This window comes from Pleurodeles waltl, chromosome 6 (genome assembly GCF_031143425.1).
Source record: "Pleurodeles waltl isolate 20211129_DDA chromosome 6, aPleWal1.hap1.20221129, whole genome shotgun sequence".
Lineage (NCBI taxonomy): Eukaryota > Metazoa > Chordata > Amphibia > Caudata > Salamandridae > Pleurodeles > Pleurodeles waltl.
Genome location: NC_090445.1, coordinates 1,688,615,016 through 1,688,641,963, shown reverse-complemented (window position 1 = coordinate 1,688,641,963; position 26,948 = coordinate 1,688,615,016). Strand labels below are relative to the sequence as shown.

At 43.8% G+C, this 26,948-nt stretch overlaps 1 protein-coding gene across 3 annotated transcripts in view; it reads left to right on the top strand.

The window, feature by feature from the left end:
• The window catches only part of MAPKAP1 (MAPK associated protein 1), a 541,270-nt gene that overhangs the window by 230,054 nt on the left and 284,268 nt on the right, over positions 1-26,948 (top strand). The window lies entirely within an intron of this gene.

Here is a 26,948-nt window from a genome sequence, read left to right as displayed (position 1 = left end):
GGAAAAGTTGTTTATTCTTGTTCACCATTGCGGATTCATGAATTCACTGTGCTCTGATTCGCTCACTGTCGCAGAACATTTTTGTGGCAGCCACCATTATCCGTCACGCACCCAGCACTGTGTTGGGGGAAAAAAAAAAAATGACTTTTAGGGGCTGAGTGAGCTTACCTTAATACACAGGCCCTTCTGGTAGGTGCCTTTAGAAGACCCCCTTGGTTCTAAAATTTATATTTAAAAAATGTTTTTTATTGAAGATTTGCAAATCCTGTTTCAGATGTGCGAATCCTAGACAATGCCAATGTCCTGTGGGTCTTTCTGGGCTTTCAGGATTTGTAAATCCAGCACAATATTTGCAGGTCCAGACAAAAAAGTCAAAAAATAAATTATTTTGTGTACTATAGCTGGGCTTGGCCAACCCTCCATTTTGTGTGTTCTTTGGCTGTACGGAGCAGGTGTTGGCTTCCAGCATCTTGTTGAAGCCTATCCTTGCGGCACACGTCTTTGGCTGTGCACAGTACTGGTTGGCTGTCTGTGGTGGGTTGGGCTTAGTCCCAGTGGCCAACCCTGCTGCACACAGCCAATGGCCTTGGGCTCTGGAGGTTGGCTGCCCATGGATTTGTTGGGCTGAGCCCATGCCACAAGGGTAGGCATTTCAGTCCACCCCGCTTGCACGACTGTGTTGGCCCAGGCCCTGCGACTAATTTGCACTGCACTCAGCTGAAGTCCATGCGCAGCAGGTGTATCAATCCAAAGCACAGCTGCAAGCAGAATGAGATTAAATAACCCCATAAATACGCTGAAGCTCTGGTTGAACATGCAACATACGTTTAAACAAACAACTCAGCAACATACTGGAACAGACAGCTAAAATGCAGTTGTTGTTACAAAAAAAAAACTACAAACCAGTGAAATTCATAGGAAACTAACCATAAGCTCCATCTCCGTCATGCACTACTTACGATCGCCCATAAAACATCAGTCATCGCTTGTTAAATGGCATCATCAATAACGTATCAAATCATTGAAAGAATGACTGTGTTGCAGCCTTTACCTTGCTGGAAAGCTTATACGCAGTAAAATATTGGCTGAATTGTTTTTGTATAATAAGCCAGTGATTAAGATGGATCTGTTTATTATATATTGTGAAAAGTATATATATTAAATCCAGTATACTTTTATGTTTTGTTGATTCAATTGTGTATACACTATTCACTTCATCATTTCAACACGATTTCCTGCTTCTAACTTAACATTGTAACTTCTTTTTAATGTAAGCTTATGCCCTTCCTGCATGTGGCAGTATTTTCTTCTTTTTTTTTTCTACACGTATTCCTTTAATTTGTCTTGCACATGATTGTTACATTTCTGTGTATGTTTTATTGTGGGTGGGTGAGTCGGTGAATGCGAGAACAAGTCAGTGGATTAGTACAATGATGAGTGACAGAGTGCCTGTATGATACCTTATTGAAGGCCTAGACTCACCACACGCTCATTTATAAACCATACTACCGAGCATTGCCAATGCTTGTTTGGTGTGTCTCTCTCTTCATCCTCTCATGTTCGTTTTCTGTTCTCCTCTTTCGCTCCCTTTATGTATTACTGTGTCTCCTTTATACACAGTCTTTCTTTTCCTCTTATGTTCCCTCTCCCCCCACTATCCATCTTCCCCACCCTCTTTCTTGGTTTGTCTCCCCCGTTCACTTTCCTGATATGACTGAGTGTCTCCCCGCTTTATCTTTCCTTCCCCTTGTCTCTTTCTCACTGTCCATGTCTCCCTATATCTGCACCTTTTGTCTCTCTCCCTTTTCCTCTCCCATTTCCTTCTATCTTTTGCTCTCTGGCTTGGTCTCTTTGCTTTCTCTCCCTAGCTCCCTCTCTTCTTCCCCTCTCTCTTCTTCCCCCTTACCTCTCTCTTTCTTCCTCGTCTTTTCCTCTGGCTTTTATTTTTAGCTTCCTCACTCCACCCCTTTTCTTCTTTCCTCCTATTACTGTCACTCTGCTCTGTGGCTCTTGGCTCTCGGGGTTACTTCTTGCTCTGATCTCTTTCACTGGACTCTGCTCTCTCTCGTCTCCTCTAACACGGTCTATCTTTCTCAGTTATTTCTTTCTCCCGCTCCTCAATTTCTCTTTTTCTCTCCTCTCCTTTCCTCTTCGTCTCAGCCCCTTTCCTCACTCGGAACGTTTTTGCTTTTATGGGTTTTTAAGTCAGACGCTAATGTCCTTTTAATGCAGGTTTTGTACTTAATGAAGTATGGTTTGGATTTCTTTTGAGTGAACCTGTCAGCCAAACTGTGACAAATCAGTGTTTTCCTCCAGCAGCTGAGAAGTTAATGACTGTTTCCAATGAATAATCCCCGCATAGATGAATGGGTCTGATTTTTATTTATTAAACGCCCCTTCTTTTCTGGTTAGTTTATGGAGAGTTTGTCTGCACGGCCCGGCATTGCCTGAGCAGGTACTCTGCAGGGTGTTATGAGCCATGCATCAGTGCGAAAACTGTCATTTCCAGGGAAAGCTGATAAACGGCAGTTACCAAAGAATGTTTTTTTTAAGTAAAATAATCACTTATGACAACCTGCTGAAATTATTGACTCCCGCTTCAGTTTTCAAGTGCACTCTTGGCCTACTGATGAGAAGCAATCATTACTTTTACAGAAAACTACCTAAATGTAGTTACACCCACTCTTAGGTCTCAATTTCTACCAAAGCTGAGGCTTTTCTTTGTGGGGAGTCAAAGGGATTACAGTTTGTCATAGGAAATTTCCATCGTGAGAGAGAATAAATGAATAGTCTGAGAGCAGAATGTGAAATTCAAAGTATTGGTGGCTTTCTCTCCATTACGGGGTTTTGGAACAGTCAGCCATAATATGATAACATCACCTTGGCAGTCCTAAGAAGAGCCTCTCGGTACCCGGTCAAGTCGCCTTTCATTGGACGACTTGTTTACTAACTGGGACCAAGTGGTCCAATCTACTGGCATCAATCATGTACTCGCAGCGCTGATGGTGCGCTACCATAGGGCAATCCTGCTTGGAGAGATCCATTTGTTATAAGGTACATCTCAGTCTTTCACAGATCTCTGGACCGACTCAGAGCTGGTGAACTTTGCAGAGTTTGCTCCAATCTCAGTCTCAGTGAATACTGATATTCCAACAAAAACAGTGACCAACTCTCACAAGACAACATCCATACAAAGGAAGAACGCTGTATGGAGAACCGTGACACCAACCTTACAAAAAATAAATGATGGACCAGAAAAGTTCAACAGCGAAGCTACATGAATGGATGAACGTGTTTTTTTTTTTTTTTTGTTTTTTTGTTTTTTTTAACCAGGTTATCCCAAAGAATGTCAAGACAAGAAAAAGAGAAACTGAACAAGCTTTCCATGAATTATGATGTAAGAAGACACAAACACAAATCTGTATCCTTCAGTGATCATGGTACAATTCCTGGAGCCTACTTTTCAAAAAACTCAATTACCACGGTCAAATGTTTCTCAAATGAACTGCAGACGATTCTCAAAATTTCACAATCCAGGTTGCACAACATCATCAACTCTTCTGTCTCAAAGTTGGAATCTCCTTTATATCAAAAACCAAAACATTAGATAAATACTTGTTAAATGAAGGAAAATTAACAACCCCACAAAGGAAGCTTATTTGAGGAAAAACACACACTTACTCAGTCCTTCAAGGAACTGAGGCACATACAGTGCCAGACACTGGTGAGATCGAACAGTGCAGCAGGCGCACCCTCAGACCTCCGCCCCCAATGATGATCAGCATAATCCAACTATCAACCTCAGTAGCAATCCTAACACTGAATGTCATCAACAAGTGCCTAACCACAGGCACATTTCATTCATAACCCAAAGCATCCTACATATAAGTGCTATTTATGAAGAATGTCCTGGACCCAACAGATCATGCTGGAGCACCAAGACCGCGACCTTACACATCATAGACAGTGAGTTCCTGACCAAAGATGTAAACTACCCTTGCCTCCTCATGTTGATGGATGGATGTCTCGGCTTCCTTCAGCTGAGTCGATTATCCACCCACAAGTGCTCTCTGGTGTCTTGAATGGGTTTCAACTGCAGTGTCTTTCAGTGGTTTTCCTACTGTTCCAATCAACACCGGTTTGTTCACCTGGACATATTTAGGTCCCAAAAGATCCTTGTCACCTGCAGAGTCTCCAAGGGTGCCATACTGTCTCCTGGCATCCCAAGCCTCTAGATTGAGGTGCTTGGTACTCTTCTGACAACAGCATTATGGTTCACCAGTGATACAAAACTGTACTTGAAAGTCTCCTCTGCAGCATACATCCAATGCCTCAAACACTGCTTGCACATCATCCAGAAATAGCTGTTCAGCACCTGCCCGACGCTCAACCCAACCAAGACAGAATGCTTGTTATTTCTAAAGAGCAACAAACCAGAAATGGCAAAAACCTGCTTCATCGGTACAGGAACCTCAACAGTTTTGAACCATAACTTTCACTGACTGCCAAGTCACTTGGATGCACCCTGGACTTTACCCTTAAGGAACACATTGCGAATAAGAGATGGCTTCGTATTGACTCTCTCGTCTAAAGAGTGTGAAACCGTTTCTTCCAGAATGCAACTTCAGAACTACTGTTCGAGCCCTGTAATCTTGCATCTGATTGGTGGTAACATCCTCCATGGGCTGTTAGTGTCCACAATGGTATCTGTTAAGGGCATCCTACATGTTGCAGCACATATCATCCAGGCCCTGAACAAATAAGATCACATCACCCTCTTCCTGATGGAACTCCATTGGCTCCCCTTGCTGGCCCACATCTATTTCAAAACCTGCTGCATCATTTTCAAAGTGTTCATAAGCAGCACCCCTGCTTATCTTACATGTAAAGAAATACCACATACATACACACATATCCGAGCAATTACAGACCGATTTCCAATATACAATTTTTTGGAAAACTAATAGGAAGGATCGCCTTTTCCTAGATCTCAAAACGGCAAGAGGACCGCCACATAGGCTTCCGGATGGAACATGGACAAGGAATCGGCCTATTTGGAACAACCTATAAACCACAGTGTATAAAAAGGCTGTGACCACGCTCATTCTTTTGGGCCTATGAGTAGCATCCAGCACTGTACATCATGAAATCATGCTGAGAAGATTAAACGATATACATATCCAGGGAATATATTTGATGGGATGGACTCCTATCTGAAAGACAGATCATCTCCTCATCCCTCTGTACTCCTCAAAAACCATACAGCATTGAGAAAGCAGTTCTTTAAGAATCCGTTATCTCACAGCTTTTGTTCAATGCCTACATCAAGCCACTTCTTGGAATTCATCTGTTATTACAGCCTCACAATCTACAGCTGTGCTGATTCCCAGCTAATCCTTAAATTGCACAAACTAAATGACCCTCAGCTCTCAAAATTAGGTGAATGACCTAAAGCCACCTACCAATGGATGATAGTCACCTGAAACTCAGCACTCCAAAAACAAAGTTCCTAAAATGCAGGGAAGTAAGGATCACTACCACCCGAAGAACTATTAATGCAACTAACCACCTCCTCCAAGAAATGGCACATAGGAATTATCATGAATTTAGCACTGTCCTTGATCCCATAAGACAACCAATTGACCAAATCCACAAACCACCCACTCTCACACATGTCTTCTTTTACCTTTGATTCCTGCAGAAAGTCCAGTCAAACACCTCACTCATCTCATCACATCTGGACAATGCCAATGAACTATAATGTGAAGTTTTAATGTCTACTATTATCCAGCTCCAAATAATTCAAAATGCAGTGGCAAGGCACCTTCTGACTACATCTCTCTGGCTCTAAATGATCTACATTGGCTGCCTACTGCCCGAAAATCTACCTTCAAACTACTGTGCTTAATGCACAAAGTAATACAAATAAAAGGGTCAATATTTTTACAGCTAAAACTCCAGAAATGCTCATGGGAAAGGATGCTACACTCTACACTGGCCCCAGAACTAATTGTTCCATCATACAAGAAGAAAGCTGTCACTGGTACCTCCTCCTCTGGCCACACCCCTAGCAAAAGTAGTGACTGCTGTATGTCATCCGAAGCTTAGATACATCTGGAAAACATGGCTGTTCCATATGTGAATTTCGGAGTATAAAAAAGATCAATGATCTCACTATAAATAGGTAGATGAGATGAAAGTATCACATACTCCGGACCATGATTTAAAACCTAATTTAGCAAAACAACACATATGACATATCGTTGACACATTGCAAAGGCAGAATGCCAGTTTTGACCTGGAAATGATGATAAAGATCTTCTTTTGTCTCGCACACCTGCAGAGATAAAGATGGAATGCCAGTTTACATCTGGAAACCAGGGTGAAATCTATCACACATGGGTATGGAGACTCAAACAGCACCAATGAAATTCCAACATCTTTAAGTACTCACGTGATCTGAAGGATACAACTACAATTACAAAAATAATCCATAACAATATTTTAGTGTGCCTGACATCCTTGGCATGCAACAGCTTGGGAGCCATCACCCAATTATTCATAACTTACATAAAAGGCTTATTTTCACCTCCTTACTAAGTGAGTCGGTGTCTCCTTCTGTCCAGTATTGCTTGTCCTTCCCCACTAAATCCTTCTGTGCCCTTCCCACCGGACTCCCTGACCTGGCCTGTGTAAGCGTGATCCAAAAGGTGTTTAACTGTATTGTCTAAGAACACTATTGACATCTAAAGACCCCACGCCAAGGACAACGAAACAGTAGAATAATACACTCTCGCTCAAGTCCTTTTAATCGCAGAAAAAGGAATGCAGATTGATACATAACCAAACAGTCTTAATAAAAAAAATTGCAGACAGCTAATCTGTTCAATAAAAATCAAATAATGTTGGAAAATATATTACTGACTCCAACACTTTACAACTAACACTAAAAAATACTAACTGTGGCCCTCTACTGAATAGATTGCTACCCGTCTGCGCAGTGCTATATAAATAATCAATACATATTTAGCAGCCATACTGTCTTGCAGTAAAAGTCATGACTTCAGATTAGCAGCATCCCTTCTGGGTTCATTGCTTGCATCTAGAGAGTAAAATTTCAAACAGAGATGTCCATCTCCTGAACACGGGTTGTCTGTTTCAGGTTCCTTGATTGCCTGACTGTGGTGCCTGGTCTGATACCCACCATTAATTTGTGTTCGATGGCATCTGTCGCTGTAGATACGCATGTTCTGCAATAGCTCGCCATCTGGTGTTGGGCCGGAGTGTTACAAGTTGTTTTTCTTCGAAGAAGTCTTTCGAGTCACGGGACCGAGTGACTCCTCCTTTTGTCTCCATTGCGCATGGGCGTCGACTCCATCTTCGATTGTTTTTTTTCCGCCATCGGGTTCGGACGTGTTCCTGTCGCTCCGAGTTTCGGAACAGAAAAAATAGTTAATTTCGGAAGATTTTCGTCGGTATTGTTGCGTTCGGGATCGGCGTACTTACATTCAACACCGCATCGAAGATCGAAGAGCTCCGGTGCCCTTCGGGGTAGTTTTTCGATCCTCCGTCGGGGCCTGGTCGGCCCGACCGCGTGCTGAGGAACGCCGATGGAACGGACCCCTTTCCGTTTCTGCCCCAAATGCCACAATAAATACCCCTACACAGACCAACACTTGGTCTGCAACCTGTGCCTGTCACCTGAGCACAGCGAAGACACCTGCGAGGCCTGTCGTGCGTTCCGGTCCCGAAAAACACTCCGAGACCGTCGAGCCAGAAGACTTCAAATGGCGTCCGCACCGACAGCCCGACGGGAGTTCGAGGAACAGGAAGAGGAAGGTACCTTCTCGATCCAAGACTCAGACTCCGAAGGATTCGACGATACACAAACCGTGAGTAAGACGTCGAAAACCACACAAAGAAACATTTACAAGGCCCAGGGGACGCCACTGCCACCAGGCCATGGCTCAACCCATAAAATCGGTGACCGACCGTCGGCACCGAAAAAGGCCCAAACGGTGCCGAGATCGTCCGACTCCGGTCGAGACACCGGCACGCAGCCTTCTCGGGACCGAGAAAGTGCTGGAGACAAGCCTCGACACCGAGATGCCGGTGTGGACACGGCTCGACGCCGAGACAGCGGCACCGAAACAGATCGACGCCGAGAGGTTTCGGCCCCGAAAAGGAAAAAAGTCACCTCGGAGCCGAAAAAACACGCAGACAAAGTTTCGATGCCGAAACAAACTGCAAGCGACCCAGCTTCAGGCTCTTATACAGAAGAGCACTCGCTAACCTCCCAAATGCAGAAGCATAGGTTTGAGGAAGAGCTACAAGCAACTGATGCGGACCATACGCAAAAGCGTATCTTCATTCAGCAGGGGACAGGAAAAATAAGCACCCTTCCCCCCATTAGGAGAAAGAGAAGGTTGGAGTTCCAGACGGAACAAGCACCACAACCAAAAGTGGTGAAAAGAGTTACACCACCACCCTCTCCTCCGCCCGTGATTAACGTTTCACCAGCACAAACGCCATCACACTCCCCAGCTCACACCACCATGAGCCAGGGTGACCAAGACCAGGACGCATGGGACCTATACGACGCCCCAGTGTCAGATAACAGCCCAGAGGCATACCCTACAAAACCATCTCCACCAGAAGACAGCACCGCGTACTCTCAGGTGGTGGCTAGAGCAGCACAATTTCACAACGTAAGCCTCCACTCAGAACAGGTCGAGGATGATTTCTTGTTCAACACACTCTCCTCCACCCACAGCTCCTACCAAAGCCTGCCTATGCTCCCTGGTATGCTCCGGCACGCAAAAGACATATTTAAGGACCCGGTCAAAAGTAGGGCAATCACACCAAGGGTGGAAAAAAAGTATAAGCCGCCTCCTACGGACCCGGCTTTCATCACAACACAGCTGCCACCAGACTCTGTTGTTGTAGGAGCAGCTAGAAAAAGGGCCAACTCTCACACATCTGGAGATGCACCACCCCCAGATAAAGAAAGCCGCAAGTTTGATGCAGCTGGTAAGAGAGTCGCAGCACAAGCTGCAAACCAGTGGCGCATCGCGAACTCCCAGGCACTACTTGCGCGCTATGACAGAGCCCACTGGGACGAGATGCAACATCTCATTGAACATCTGCCCAAAGACTTCCAAAATAGGGCAAAACAAGTGGTTGAGGAGGGACAGGCCATCTCCAACAACCAGATCCGCTCCTCCATGGACGCTGCAGATACAGCTGCACGGACAATTAATACATCTATAACTATCAGAAGGCATGCATGGCTCCGAACGTCTGGATTTAAACCAGAGATTCAACAAGCAGTTCTCAATATGCCTTTTAATGAAAAAGAACTGTTCGGTCCAGAAGTGGACACAGCGATTGAGAAACTCAAAAAAGATACGGACACTGCCAAAGCCATGGGCGCACTCTACTCCCCGCAGAGCAGAGGGAATTACAGCTCATTCCGTAAAACGCCCTTTCGAGGGGGGTTTCGGGGTCAAAGCACACAAGCCAGCACCTCACAAGCCACACCGTCCAGTTACCAAGGACAGTATAGAGGAGGTTTTCGGGGACAATATAGAGGAGGGCAATTCCCTAGAAATAGAGGAAGATTCCAAAGCCCCAAAACCCCTACTACTAAACAGTGACTCACATGTCACTCACCCCCTCCACACAACACCAGTGGGGGGACGAATAGGTCATTATTACAGAGCATGGGAGAAAATCACTACAGACACTTGGGTTCTAGCAATTATCCAACATGGTTACTGCATAGAATTTCTACAGTTCCCTCCAAACATACCACCAAAAGCACAAAATTTAACAACACACCATTCCAATCTCCTAGAGATAGAAGTGCAGGCACTATTGCAAAAGAATGCAATCGAATTAGTGCCAAACACACAAATAAACACAGGAGTTTACTCACTGTACTTTCTGATACCAAAGAAGGACAAAACACTGAGACCAATCCTAGACCTCAGAGTAGTCAACACTTTCATCAAATCAGACCACTTCCACATGGTCACACTACAAGAAGTATTGCCATTGCTAAAGCTGCACGACTACATGGCAACTTTAGACCTCAAGGATGCTTATTTCCATATACCAATACACCCATCGCACAGGAAATACCTAAGGTTTGTATTCAAAGGAATACATTACCAATTCAAGGTACTGCCTTTCGGATTAACAACCGCACCAAGAGTCTTTACCAAATGTCTAGCGGTAGTCGCTGCACACATCAGAAGACAGCAAATACATGTGTTCCCATATCTAGACGACTGGCTAATCAAGGCCCATTCGTTAATAGAGTGCTCAAATCACACAAATCATATCATACAAACCCTCTTCAAACTAGGGTTCACCGTCAATTTCACAAAATCCAAAATTCTGCCACGCAAGGTACAACAATACCTGGGAGCCATAATAGACACATCAAAAGGAGTAGCCACTCCAAGTCCACAAAGAATTCAAAATTTCAACACCATCATACAACGCATGTATCCAACACAAAAGATACAAGCAAAGATGGTATTACAACTCCTAGGCATGATGTCATCATGCATAGCCATTGTCCCAAACGCAAGACTGCACATGAGGCCCTTACAACAATGCCTAGCATCACAGTGGTCTCAAGCACAGGGTCACCTTCTAGATCTGGTGTTAATAGACCGCCAAACTTACCTCTCGCTTCTGTGGTGGAACAACATAAATTTAAACAAGGGGCGGCCTTTCCAAGACCCAGTGCCACAATACGTAATAACAACAGATGCTTCCATGACAGGGTGGGGAGCACACCTCGATCAACACAGCATACAAGGACAATGGAACGTACATCAAACAAAACTGCATATCAATCACCTAGAACTTCTTGCAGTTTTTCAAGCACTAAAAGCTTTCCAACCAATAATAGTTCACAAATACATTCTCGTCAAAACAGACAACATGACAACAATGTATTATCTAAACAAGCAGGGAGGGACGCACTCCACGCAGTTAAGCCTGTTAGCACAAAAAATTTGGCATTGGGCAATTCACAACCAAATTCGCCTAATTGCACAGTTTATACCAGGGATACAAAATCAACTCGCAGACAATCTCTCTCGAGATCACCAACAGGTCCACGAATGGGAAATTCACCCCCAAATACTGAACACTTATTTCAAACTCTGGGGAACACCTCAGATAGACTTGTTTGCGACAAGGGAGAACGCAAAATGCCAAAACTTCGCATCCAGATACCCACACAAACAATCCCAAGGCAATGCCCTATGGATGAACTGGTCAGGGATATTTGCTTACGCTTTTCCTCCTCTCCCTCTCCTTCCTTACCTGGTAAACAAACTCAGTCAAAGCAAACTCAAACTCATATTGATAGCACCAACTTGGGCAAGGCAACCCTGGTACACAACGCTGCTAGACCTATCAGTGGTACCCTGCATCAAATTGCCCAACAGGCCAGATCTGTTGACACAGCACAACCAAAAGATCAGACACCCAGATCCAGCATCGCTGAATCTAGCAATCTGGCTCCTGAAATCCTAGAATTCGGGCACTTACAACTTACCCAAGAATGTATGGAAGTCATAAAACAAGCAAGAAGGCCATCCACCAGGCACTGCTATGCAAGTAAATGGAAGAGGTTTGTTTGCTACTGCCATATTAATCAAATACAACCATTACACACAACTCCAGAACATGTAGTGGGTTACTTGCTTCACTTACAAAAATCTAACCTAGCTTTCTCTTCCATTAAGATTCACCTTGCAGCAATATCTGCATACCTGCAGACTACCTATTCAACTTCCCTATATAAAATACCAGTCATTAAAGCATTCATGGAGGGCCTTAGGAGAATTATACCACCAAGAACACTACCTGTTCCTTCATGGAACCTAAATGTTGTCCTAACTAGACTTATGGGTCCACCTTTTGAACCCATGCACTCCTGCGACATACAGTTCCTAACCTGGAAGGTGGCATTTCTCATCGCCATTACTTCCCTGAGAAGAGTAAGCGAGATTCAGGCGTTTACTATACAGGAACCTTTTATACAACTACACAAAAATAAAGTCGTCCTAAGGACCAATCCTAAATTTTTGCCAAAGGTTATTTCACCGTTCCATCTAAATCAAACAGTGGAACTTCCGGTGTTCTTTCCACAGCCAGATACCGTAGCTGAAAGGGCACTACATACATTAGATGTCAAAAGAGCATTAATGTATTACATTGACAGAACAAAGAACATCAGAAAGACTAAACAACTCTTTATTGCATTTCAAAAACCTCATGCAGGAAACCCAATTTCAAAACAAGGTATAGCCAGATGGATAGTTAAATGCATCCAAATCTGCTACCTTAAAGCTAAACGACAGCTGCCCATTACACCAAGGGCACACTCAACCAGAAAGAAAGGTGCTACCATGGCCTTTCTAGGAAACATCCCAATGCAAGAAATATGTAAGGCAGCCACATGGTCTACGCCTCACACATTCACCAAGCATTACTGTGTAGACGTGTTATCCGCACAACAAGCCACAGTAGGTCAAGCTGTATTAAGGACATTATTTCAGACTACTTCCACTCCTACAGGCTGATCCACCGCTTTTGGGGAAATAACTGCTTACTAGTCTATTGCAGAACATGCGTATCTACAGCGACAGATGCCATCGAACTGAAAATGTCACTTACCCAGTGTACATCTGTTCGTGGCATCAGTCGCAGTAGATTCGCATGTGCCCACCCGCCTCCCCGGGAGCCTGTAGCAGTTTGGAAGTTACCTTCAATTATTTATATATGTATCATCTCAACCTTAAATAAGTGCATACTTAGTCACTCCATTGCATGGGCACTATTACTACAATTCAACTCCTACCTCACCCTCTGCGGGGAAAAACAATCGAAGATGGAGTCGACGCCCATGCGCAATGGAGACAAAAGGAGGAGTCACTCGGTCCCGTGACTCGAAAGACTTCTTCGAAGAAAAACAACTTGTAACACTCCGGCCCAACACCAGATGGCGAGCTATTGCAGAACATGCGAATCTACTGCGACTGATGCCACGAACAGATGTACACTGGGTAAGTGACATTTTCATTCACAACCACTTGATAACTTTTCTCTTTGCCTCAGTTTTTGGGTCCTTCTCTTCGAGTGAGTCTCTCTAGACACTTCAGCAGTTCCAAACAAATATATGAATTCTGCATGAGCATTATGATAGTCACATTTTAAATTGACGAATATTAATTTTTGTGGAGTGTTTTGCACAGTTGGTTCGATTAGGTCACAGATGCTGTTGGAAATGGCCCTTTCTGCAAGGTTATCCACAATCCTTTTGCCTTTTTCCTCCCATTTTTATTACCCTCTTTATGTTGGCTTTAGGACTCTGGGCATTTTAACACTGCTAATCCGCGCTGAAGTTAAAGTGCTCTCCCCTCTAAAATGTGGTATCATTGGCTTACACCTCTTCAACATACTTAACTTATTTGTAAGTCCCTTGTAAAGTGGTATACCGTATACCCAGGGCCTGTAAGTTAAATACTACTAGTGGGCCTGCAATGCTTGTTGCGCCACCCACTGAAGTAGTCTTTCAAACTTCTCAGGCCTGCCACTGCAGTGCCTGCGTGCGCAGTTTACTGCCACATTGACTAGACAAGTCAGGCTACTTGCCAAGGCCTAAATTCCCTTTTTACCAGCGTTCTGTGTACATAAAAGGTAGTGCATATACTTGTATGTGTGACATGTCCTTGAAGTAACAACAAACAGTCTATTTTGTTTTTCACTACTGTGAGTGCTGTTCCTCTTGTATGTTTGCATCGGGAATGCCTTTATATATGTCGAAGTGGTAATTTCTGATCAGTGAGGAATCGCGTGGGCATGTTTGTTATGTTTGGAATGGTAGTGAGAAATCCTGCTTACTGGGGTATGTAGATTTTACATTACTATTTTAGAAATGCCACTTTTAGAAAAGTGGGGTGGCATGTTGAGCAAAAGAATTGATGGATTAAACCCAGGTCTGTGACTGGGAGTGAATGTTTGATTGGTTCTGCATTCTGTCCATCATTTGTGTTTGTTTGCTTTTGTTGCCGTAAGTGCACCGGATATGCCCAGACGTGGGTCCCGGGCTCACTATGCTACTGGATTCAAGAAAGCCTGGCTGATGAAGGGTGATACCCTGAAACCGGTCCCAGAATGCTTCTTTCTGGTCCAGGGAGGACCTGGCCTGGCAGTTTTAGCTGGACTGCTCCTATTGGAAACAGGGTCAAGACTGATTTTCAAATGGCTGGGTCCAAACTGGGGGTGGCATGGTGAGCAAAAGAATTGATGGATTAAACCTAGATCTGTGACTGGGGGTGAATGTTTAATTTGGTTCTGCATTCCGTCCATCATTTGTGTTTGTTTACTTTTACAAAGTGGGCATTTCTCTGTGGTTATAACTCTAGTGCTTTGTTGCCGGACTCTAATCCATGTCTAGGGCAGAGTGGCAGCTACACTTGGTGCATACTTTCCAGATAGCCATAACACAGGATGGGTGGGTGTGACAGAAGAGGCATCTGCATACTGATAGTCATTGTGGGGGGCGGGTGAGCGTTTTCCAGACATGTGTCTCCCGCCACATCCTCCTTACCTTGTGCTGGGTCTGGGGTCTTGTTCCGCCTTGACCTCGAGTAAAGGAGCCCTCTGTAGGGAATCCCGAGTACGCACTATGCCCCCATAGGAGACTGTACGGCCCCGCCAAAGATGCCATAATCAGCCTAGCTTCCTTGGCCTGCGTAGGCTTATCGTTGCTGGCCCTCTTGTGGGGGATTGGTATATGTCCTAACCATATTGCGTAGTGACCCAGTGGTTACGGTGACACGGAGTGAGATAATTATTTGTGGGATGAGTTTTGTATCTGTGTTGCCCTAGTAAGTTCTAGGCGTTCATGACCGTAGCAGATGTTTCAGGATCTTATCTTATACAGAATGATGGGTACTGCATAAACCTGCAATATTGATTGTTTATCTGACCAGTTGAGGTTATCTGCTGTACACATGCTTTCTCAAAATGTACGGCCCGTGCCTGCACTACTCTACGAAATGTCTTTGCTTTGCATTGTCCATTATGCAGAGTACTTTCTGAGTGATGTCATAATGTGTTGCATTAGGAATTTCGCCGTGCCAGGAGACCAAGTCTATCATGATGATTGCATAGCATGCACAGTATGTGTGGTACATGGTTATTCCTGGGATTACTACAGTAACCTACCTGCAGTGTTGCATGCCCTCATCTTGTGATACCTGACAGTGTTATTCTTGACTCAACAAAATAATGAGTAGTGATGCAGGATTTGCATAGTGCACATAATGGTTGATGGATATTGTCACTTTGTCTATGTTTTACGCACAGGATACAATAGACATATATTTTTGGTGTGGAGTGCCTTTCGTGGTGTATTTATTGTCTCACTGGTGTGAGTGTGTTGCACAAAAGCTTTACACATGACCTCTGGAGATAAGCCTGACTGCTCTGTGCCAAGATACCAGGGGGAGAGCACATGTTTAGCGTGTAACTTACTCACCCTGACTAGAGTGGTGGGTTCTGCCTGTCTTGAGGCGCATGCCCTAGCAAACCAGAAACCCCACTTCTAACAGCTGCCTTATTACGAATGTTTTTATAAGTGGACATACATTAATAAAAAGCCACTCAATTTGCTGCTCGAAATGCATGTTTTCTGAAGTTAATGAAGCGAGAATCTGTATTTTGAACAAGGTCTGTGATGAAACCTGGCCTGTGCAGAAAGACGAAAGGCCTTTGTGGCTGTTCCAGACACCTGGAGATTGTGCACCAGAGTACAGAAGGGGCTAACAGTACTGCTTTCATTCCAAATCTTCAGCGGGCTTCCTTCTTTTCAGCAGACTTTTGGGGTTTTCGCAGCTAGATTTCAGGCCACAAAGTACATTAGTTGCTGTTCTCTTTGTAGTTCACAGTTGAATTATCGCAATCAAAGATGTTTAGTGCCAAGCAGGAGTAATTCAAGGAAGTGAACTTCAGGTGTGGAGACAGCCTGGAATCTTTGCGTTGATTTTGGTTAGAGGTCTCCCCCTAGCATTGATTGAGGGCAGGATTTGGAGCCCAGAAAAGTTACTTATCAGCCAGATTTATGGGTGTAGAAGTTTGTGTAAGGTTCTCCACTCAGAAGTCTAGTGAAAAACGGGCTCTCGATGAATAATGGTTTCATTATTGCAAGGTGATGCTATGAATACTGGGCTGGAGTACAATTATTCGCCTCTTTGTAAGCCGGTTGTTGTAAAGGGGACTCCACACAAAGGATGTCTTCGTTAGGTGTTTATTAGATAACACGAAACAAGTGTGACCTCCACCACAGCCAGGATGAAATAACAGCCTCCAGTGGAATGTCACAGTTCCTAGGGAACCACGTTCCTATAACAACATACGAGCATTCTAATATACCTAAGCTACACATTATAACATATCCTCCTCCTTTACATAAAAATATACTCCCCCCTTGTGATTTATAACAACAGTAAATACAAATACAACACAAAAAAAAATAGATTGGATAAACATCAGATAGTAATATTAAATATCACTTACAATTTGTACCACTTTAAATGCGGTTATCTTACATAATCTTGCAAGTATGAAGGAGGGCGTCTCAGTCTCTGCTCTCTTGTAGACAAACACTCATCACCACCTGGATTTATGTCAGGAGATTTACCCCCTGATGGTTGAGAAGAAGATATACTGTCCTCTACAAGAACCCTTGATGAAAATGTAGTGCCCTTCTTCATATCCTGTGACGTCTCACCCCTGGATCCACCTACTTCCACATTAAACGCTATAGGATTAGACCCAACCTCATTAGAAGAACTCGGGCACTCAACCTCTTTATTAGAACCAACTTCTTTAGTGGAACTCAAGTATTCCGAAATTTCTCCTTCACTCTCACCCAAAACTGATCCCTCACATTCACCCCTCTGTGTGCCAAACTTTGAGTCCTGCGCACCAAACCTAGCCACTCTCCTAAAATTCCACTTTTCACCATTCTCCAACACAACATGCCACCTGCCGATATGCTTAACTTGAAATGGCCCTCGAAATTTGTTTAATCCTCCAACACACCGTCACGATTTTATCTTCACCCAATCACCAGGAACTATTCTTTTCCCAATATTCCTTTCCCTCTCCTGACTATCGCACTCTACTCCATTACCTTCTAAAAGAGCTTTAATCCAGAACGGAGTCAGCTTGGTACTAGGCTTCCTGCCTCGCATCAACTCGAAAGGCGAATATACTGATGTGTTGTTTGCTGTAGTGCGATAGGCCCACACCAAATCACTCACTACTTTTCCTACACTCAGTCTATTTGCCAAAGCAAGCTGAATGGCACCCTTAACCATCCTATTAGCCCTTTCTACAGTGCTATTTCCCTGGGGATTATAAAGAGCCGTGCGTGCATGTTTTACACCACACTGGTTTAAGAACTGCTTCATATGATCTGAGGTAAGTTGAGTACCATTATCAGTGATGAGACAATCTGGAAAACCCTCCTCACTGAAAATTTCTGATAAAATCTTTATCGTAGAAACTGTTGTCACCTCCGTCATAAACTTAACTAACCATTTGGTATTCAAATCAACCAGAACAAACGCAAATCTCTGACTGTAACCCACACCTGCCATAGGACCAATAAAATCACCACAAACCGTATGCCAAGCTATGCCTGGATCCCGCATAGACCCACACACCGTTTGTTTGCTCACCTTCAGCCTTTTCTCACTCTCTATGCACTCAGAACACCTTTCCACCCAGTTTACCACGTCATCGTCCATACCTGGCCACCAAAACTCAGCCCTGAGGCGTTTCTTTGACATTGTCTGTCCTAAGTGACCTTCATGGGCTATATCAAATCACCTTTTCCTGACCCCTAACGGAGGTATCAACCTTTCTCCCCGTACCAAAACTCCATTGCCCAAAATGGACAACTCGTCCAAGACTTTACCGTATGGCCTAAGAGCTGGGGGTAATGTGCTTTCTCTCCTTCCTCCTTCCACTATCATTTTGACCACCCCCTTCAACACTTCATCCTGTGTCAAAGCTCGCTCCCACTCTTCTTCACTCACCGCACCAAGAGTCCAATGAACTACATCACAGACACTCGCAACTGCACCTTCTCTATCATGCTTCAACACACCCTCTCCATCAACTACCTCCTAATCTAAGGGTAACCTTGATAGACAGTCTGCCTGCACATTCTTCCACCCTGGTATGTACTCAAGAACATACATATATTCCTGTAACCTTGCTGCTAGTCGAGCCAATCTTGCAGAACACTTCCCAGCACCACCAGAAGACAGAATCTTTAACAAAGGTTTGTGGTCAGAACGTAGCGTCACACACGTTCCCCATACGTAAACTCTAAAGTATTCCATGCCCCAAGCTGCAGCCAAAGCCTCTCTCTCGATAACAGAGTAATTTCGCTCTGAATCCGTAAGAGAACGCGAAGCAAACGCAACGGTCTTTTCACCTGTTGGGTGTATTTGCGCTAACACAGCTCCTATCCCACATGCACTCGCATCCACCGTGATTACAGATCTTTTACCAGTGTCAAAAGGAGTCAAAATGCCAGCAAAGCACACCTCCTCCTTGATGGCCTCAAAACACTCTTGCTGCACTCTGGACCACTCAAATCTTGTCCCTTTCCTCAACAGCATTCTCAGAATCTCAGTCCTAGAGGCAAAGTTCTTCACGAATTTCGAGTAATACTCTATCATACCTAAAAAGGACCTCAATTGATCTTTGTCCTGCGGTGGTGGGACAAATTTAATGGAATCCAGTAGGTTATTTTTAGGTTTGATACCTTCCCCCGAAAGTGTATGCCCAAGATATTCTATCTCTCTGACCAAAAACACACATTTCTCCTTCCTCAAAGTCAGTCCAGCATTGGAGATTCTATCCAGAACCTGTTTCAAAGTGAAGTTATGACTCTCCACCGTATCTCCAAAAATTAAAATATCATCCTGGAAATATAGTACATTATCTATATCATGGAATACTTCAGTCATCACTCTTTGAAACACACTGGCTGCCGAACATAGTCCAAAAGGCATGCGTGTAAATCGGAACGTTCCTTCCATGGTTATAAATGAAGTTAGAGATTTGGAGTCATTGTGCAACTTGATCTGATGATATGCGTGCTTCAGATCTAGTTTCTTGAAGAATTTTCCGCCCTTCAATAGAGTCAAGAGTTCGTTGATATTGGGGAGTGGAAAATTGTCTGCAACAACACATTGATTCAGGCTCCTCAAATCAACACAAAATCTCAATTTACCATCAGCTTTGCGTGTAATTACTACTGGAGAAATCCACTCAGATGTCTCCACAGGCTCAATTATTCCCCTTTTTAACATGTCATTTACTAATTTGTTTACCTCCTCTCTTACCAAAACAGGTACTCTTCTTACTCTATGTTGGACTGGAATCGCCCCATGTTTCAATTTAATCTTATGCACGTACCCCTTAAGTTCACCCATTTCCTCACGAAACACATAGTCTGCACCCCTGATAATGTCTTCCAATACCACCTCTTGAACAACCATAACAGGATTCTCGGCACGTGGATTTATAGTGATATGTAAATCAAATTGATGAGCCCACCCGAGGATCGGCGGACCAGCTTCTGCAACATACACCTTCCCTTGAGTAAACCTGTCACCAAAGGTGATATCAGCTAACATATAGCCTATGATATCAATTTTTTCCCCTTGATACCCACCAGGGTTGATATCTTTCGGCAATAGCTTAGTGTCTGGCCACTTGGATTTAAATAAACCCTTTGGTATAATGGTATACAGAGACCCTGAGTCAACCATTAAATGAATAGCCTGTCCTTTTATAAGAAATTCAGCTGTGGGTCTTTGTTTCCTATTGCATACATCCTCCGCTATTAATACTGTGTCCAAGCATCCATTCAAACTATTATCTGATCCTTCGTATAACACTGCTACCCTCATCTTTGCGGTACTTCTGCACATCCTGGCAAAATGTCCTTTTTGATTACACTTCCTACAATCCTTTCCCTTCGCGAAACAATTCCTAGCTCCAGTACTATGATTGTAGCTACCACAGTTACTGCATGTTTTCCCAGGTACTTTCCCATTTTGACCACCTTTAACTGATTCTGTATGTACTCGCACCACTTTTGTTACTAAAGGCCTCACAGTCCGCGTGTTGTCCAATGACTGACACACCAGTTTTCTCCTCCTTCTTATCCATTACCCTCATGCAATAGTCCGATTCTTCTATCACCTTAGCTATCTCTATAGCATCTTTCAAAGTCGGATTCTTAGCAGCCCACAACCTTTCCTGTATCTTACAACTGTTGCACTGTACTATAAGTTGATCGCGTATCATCTCGTCTGTCATTGGGCCAAACTGACATTTTATCGATAACTCTCTTAACCTGGTGACAAAATCATCGATCGACTCACCAGGACGTTGTGGCTGAGTATAAAATTTGTGTCGTCTAATCACAATATTCCTACCCTTAGCAAATCTAATCTCAGACCGTTTACGCGCATCAACATAAACATCAACATCAGGTTGATCTTCTTGAATAGGTAACGCCGGTAGATACTTAAAGATGTGTTGCCCTTCCTTGCCCAAAGCATTAAATAAAATCGCCTTTTTCCTCCCAATAAAAAATTGCGCCCATCAATTGCTTCCAAATAATTATCAAAAACATCAATCCATTCTTCCCACTCCATCGATGGCTCACCTGGTTGGGCTAAAAATGGCGATGGTGGCGTGATAGCATGCAAATCCATACTGATACAGATGCTCAAGAAAATTAATGTCTATACAAGAAGTGGTCAACCACGTACTGCAGTTACACAGACAAACAAATGTTAAAACAATGTGAAAACAAGGAAAGAAAAGAGAAAAAAATAAATGATTAAATAACCAAGATAAATTCAATATGTAAATAACAGTGTGCACTTGGTATGCGTTCAACACATCAAACTGAAAAAACTCGGGGTTGAGTCAATGTCATCTAACAGTGGTAACTTCCCACTGTGCTGCAAGCAATAGCTTATAAACAGTTTATCTGACAATAATATGTCTTAAGGTCCCTTCTTCTAAAATCCACAAACCGGAACCAAAGATCCTTTCCTTCAACGTCGTGGAGCCGGAAACACTCTTTCCTTCACTGTCGTAGAGCCGGAAACGCTCTCCGATCCTCCTACTATCCGTCAATCTGGAGCAGACATGCCATCGTGCTCCCCATTTTCCCCTTGTCTTCCCAGTTGGTTCCTACCAGCATTCTATAACTGTTCCTGTGACAGTTGACAGCTGTGAGGAGGTCACACTATTCCTTAGCCGCTCCAACTCGTCGCCAAAATTATGTTGTAAAGGGGACTCCACACAAAGGATGTCTTCGTTAGGTGTTTATTAGATAACACGAAACAAGTGTGACCTCCACCACAGCCAGGATGAAATAAGAGCCTCCAGTGGAATGTCACAGTTCCTAGGGAACCACGTTCCTATAACAACATACGAGCATTCTAATATACCTAAGCTACACATTATAACACCGGTCTTTTTCTTGTGATATTGGACGCACTCTGAATGTTTGCCGCTTTTGAAGATCTCATGGTGGTGTGGGTACACCCAAGGCTTTGACCATAGACCCCCCAAACCACTTTGTGCGGCTTTATTGTTTTCAAGGCTGCTTGGATTATGTGGCATGCAGGACAAAATTATGTGCCAAAAGTACAGTTATGCATTATATGCCAAAAGTACAGTTATGCATTATGTGCCAAAAATGCAGTTATGCAGCACATTCGCTGTCAGTATTATTTTCAACCATTTGAGTTGGAAACAATATTTTTAACGAAATCGGCTTATTATACGAACGATGTGGAAAATGTAACAAATTGAGAATTATGCCTCAAAGTGCTGCAGCCCCGGAATTACATAAATCCACTGACGCTGACTATTGCCCGTTGTTTTATGAGCAATTTATTGAAGAAAGGTAAACAACACGTAATTCCAATCAGTGACCATTGCTAGCTGCACTTCGATGCAACCAGTGTTTTTTTTTCTAACTACCCCTAAATAAACATGTTGACATAACAGGTAACTTGTAATATGGTCCAGTGTTGCCATTTTGGCGTTCTGGTGACATTTACAAAGCACTCGGCCTCTGGTGGCGTGGTTTATCGTCACTCGAACCCCTCGATGCCAATATTCATCCATATTACACAGTGACCCATCATGTATCTTATGCGCGCGCGTGTGTGCAAAAAAATTTTAAAAACAATTTACAGAGATGCATACATTCTTCAAGGCATTCAGTCCTCGTACCAACACATTTAAGTAGTGCAGAATTTACTGTGACAAACGAGGTTTGGAGTACCAGGGGCCGGCCATCTACTTAGCACATTTCCAGTTGACATGAATATTAATGCATCATCATTACCTGCTTTAAGTAATAAATATCTTCGGGCCGTGACAGTGAGGGGCCGATCACCTGAAGCAGGGCTCTCGGAAAGCAGCGTTGTAACCAAAGGTTTGTGAATTAATTGGGAAAATTTCAAATCGGACAGCGTGTGATATAATTCATTGTCACATGTAATCAATAAACTGGGCAAATCAGCTCTTTTAATTCACAAAAATGATCTACATAGATCAAGCAACCAATTAAATAATTAGCATACACTTTGGAATTAATTAATTTAAGCATCAATCTTCTAATTAAAAATCCAAATTTAAACAGCGGAGCTTGGAAGCCTACTGCTCTGTGCTCATGGAATCCATGCGTCATCCCTGGCGCAGGAGATTGGATGCTGCATGCAGATTCACTCCCAAGGAAGAGGCGGGAGGTCACCAGCGGACGCGGTGCACTGCTTCCTGGGACCTTTCAAGGACGCCATCCTGGTAAAGAATGGTCAGTCAGTCCAGGGCTGGTGGATCTGCTCTAAGATCTGGTGTCGGCCATCTTCATTGTAGTAGCAAACACAAATGCGAAATGGCACCACTGCTATTGGTCATAAAACATACATTCAGTATTTTCCCTGGCCAAGCACTCCCTTCAGTCCCTTGTGGCACTTGCGAAAGGGAATTCACCCTGCAATGTAGGCCCATGCGGAAGCAGTGACAAACGCAAGTGTTTTAGCTTCAGATATTTCAGGCAGTAACTCAGAATATTGGAACTGCATAAGTGGAGGCGTCAGATGTGGCTTTGTATGCATAAGGCAGACTCTGAGCAAAGATGTCTAACATGCCTTGTCCCATTGACAGGCTTGGAGGCTGAGGCTTGAGCAACGATAAACCATGGTTATGTGTAAGACTGTCTGATTTTGTTTAAGTTCCTAAATCCATCCATACGTATTGTTGGTTCTTCCTTTCAGTAAGATGATTTGTCTATTGTAAGCTGTTACAGACTGGTTGAACTCAGCTGCCAAATCCCCATGGCGTATGATGAGTTGGTATTGAGAGTGTAATCCCATCAGCAAGAGGCTGTACGGCTGGAGCCATCTGTTCAACTCTGATGCTGACCTGGAGAGGATTTCACCAGCAAAGAAGGGTGGCGGAGTTGGATTTCATATATTATATGACGTTGTGGCACTGGACGAGAGTGGCAGCTCTGTTTCCTCTCCTCACTTGCACTCATCTATGGATACACAGACTCCACTCCTTCCCCCTCCCCAGAATGAATGTTTAGATTTTAGTGGCCAGTACTGTCAGTAAACCCTTGACACTCTGCTTGAGTGGAGTACTGACTTGCTTCCTTTGGAGAGCCCTCTGGAGGAGTTGAGAAGGAAAGTGGCGTTTTGAGGTACTGGACCAAACTAGAGCAAATATTCATATTGAACCCCCAAAAGACGACCATCCTCAAGGCCTTTGGTATAAGCTTTTGTTCCCCAGAACTTGAGTTTACAGACAAGTGGGAAACCGATGTCACAAAAGAGATGGAGGCAAAGGGATATTTGAAGAATTGTAGTTGAGCATGTAGCTCAGGCTAGCATCATTGTGGAGACGTTGCAGAATTTATGGAATGCATATATACTAGGCTTCATTGGTACATGACTACCAGTGTCTGGGGGCCACATACTGGGGTTCTGAAATGTTGTTTCACCTGCAGGCTCCCCTGATCTCATAGAAGCAATTAGATTGAATTTTGCGTGCATATCTAAGATATCGCACATATTCAGTTCCGATTAGCTGCGGGATTTACTTCACGACGCCACAAACTAATCTCCTGTCCTCTCTTGACCACATGCATGGCTGTCTCCCAGATGTGAAAGGCAACAGACACAATGGAGAAATTAAAGGTACCCTTGCAAATCAAAGAAAGAACATTTGAAAGAATTTGATGTCCCTTTCGAACTTTTTAAAAAAAAAAAAAAAAAAAGAAAGCTGGTCTGTAGGCATCTTTAAACTCCTCTTGGCGCTTTCTGAGGGCCAGAGAGATGCTATAAAAAGTGCTAAAAAGTAAAATCCATTCTAGGTACTGAAGTCAAAGTTAACACCCTAAACTTGGAGTGGATGTAGGGATTGGGTTTTCTCCATGGGGAAAACAGGTTGTGCTTGCTGCAGTCATGGCTGGCGACGGGGGTGTTGAGGAACAAAACAAAAGCAATATATGTATTTTTTTTTTAACTTACCTTGACCCTGCCGCACCGCCGCTCTTCTGCTCTCCGCTGCACTGCAGGCAGGCACAGGCTCCCTGCCTGCCCTGCGGACAAACCTAATGGTGCTGACAGTATGAGAGCAGCGTCAGGATTGGCCGCAGGGCAGGCTTGGGAGCCTGTGCCTGCTCTCTCCAACCTGGCAACCATGTGTGTTTGGCCGTCCTGAGACGGCGGGGCAAACACACATACGCACTAAGGGTAGTGCACACCACTCCCCTCAATGGCTGTCATACTCCCATGTCCCCACCCCTTTAAACATAAAATGATAATAAACATAGTTTATTTTCGTTTTATTTTAAAGGTTTTGCAGCAGCTGCTGTTGTCGGGGGAGGTGGTGTTGACACTTCTCCGCCATAGCGGGGGAGCCACCACTGTCTTGCAGTGCCAGCTGCATTTCCGCAGTGAGGCTGCACTATACGTACAGTTCTGTTTTGGGGAAGTATCAACATCAAAACATATCCCATGACCCTGCCATCGTAGGCCTGGAAATCTGGCACCGTGCACCTTTGTGGGGGTGTTAGGGTAGGTGCATCAGTGCTCTACAGCTAGGGGTGGCAGAGTATTCCACGAGCACGGAGGGCTCTCACTACTGAGTTTGGCTCAGACACTTGGCATCCGCATCAGTGTGGCTCTCCGTAAGGTGGCTGTGGCAGTGAATCCACTGAGACCCGCAGGAAAGCTGGCTGAGTGATCTAAAATAAGCTTGCTCTCTATGTTGTAGTGAGGTGGCACTACAGCTGTCTAGCTCTGTTTCGATCGGTGTACAGAACTTTCTTTCTTTGAGGGCAGAGCCAACCTGTGGATCCCATCCAACATCTGGGGCACAAATGTCACAGCCCGAAGGAATGTTTTAGATTCGAGACGTTCTGGAATTCGAAAAAATTTACTTTGGGACCCGTAAATTGGAGGTCAATGTGTGACAGAAGACAGGGGGTGGAGTTATGAGACGCAGAGCCTTACAGTCAAAGTATACATTTTAAAACAAAAATCTGCTGCAAAGAAATTGGCAACAAGGACATATATAACAGTAAATCTGTTCTGGCTTATTTAACTTGTCACAAAAAGGCTGCACCCAAGTCAGTTTCTCTAAAGTACTTGTGAAGTGATAAGCTATGTGCCTTTGTTTCCTTGCATTGCATTGGCATCTTCGTGTTGGGCTCCAGATGGTTTCCAGCCAGTATGATACTTGAGCAAAAGAAGGGCTGATGGCCCTTTAAATCAGGTCTTTGTTTTGGGGCCAGCTGGAAGTGAACATAAGAAAAGTCCACTCAGCACCTGCAGGTTGCTGCTCCGTACAGACAGCCGAGAACATATGGACACCACTGAATTGTGTCCCGATGTAGGGAAATTACAATGGGACAAATTTTAGTATATCACACCGGGTCCGACTCCGAAACACCTGCAAAACCCAGGATCCAGCGGATCCCTCTCATTTCCTCTATTTCTTGGAGATGTTTTTATAGGGGCCCTTTATCAACCCAGAAATACAATCTGTTGTTCAGTGTTCACAGGACGTGGCATCTTCTGAATTCTTCAGTCGCTGCATCCTTTTATGTTCTTGAAGACTCGTGCAGATGTTACCAGATAATAATTCTAACATCATATTTAAAATAACCATTTACAATTCACTAGAAACTGAATTGCCTCACCATGCATACTTTGCTAGTGATATTATTTTGCGACTCCCCGGAATGCCACAGGCTGATCAGGTCCTTTAAAGATTCCATTGTGTGAGCTTCAGGGGTTGCACTCAGTTCATTGCAGAAGGCGTGCACCCCTCTGAGCTATGCTTTTGTCTGGAATGACTGACCATTTAGTAGAGATCAGTTTGTTTTTGTGAAGCATGTATTGCTGAAAATTCCAATATTCTAACAAATGTACTCAAATCTTGCTTTGAGTGGTTGGTATATGAGATATAACCGGTAAGTGTTCTAATCACACATCACATGCAATATTGACTCATTTTAGAACACTGGCCACACCTGAATTGCATTATATCACTCATGACGTCACTTCTTGTAGTTCTTTACAATTTGGGTCTGACGGAGCCTGAACTTTCCACACTACTAAAAGTATTAAAGGCACAAAGAGGCTATGGAGGAGAACCACACACTAATTTTCTTGAAACCACCCCCTTTGTTCTGCAAAGGCTTGCATTATCCTTACAAATGAACGAGTGTCAGCTCTTCGGTAGTATAAAGCTGTGCAAGAGTTCTAATGTCCTGATAAACAATAACA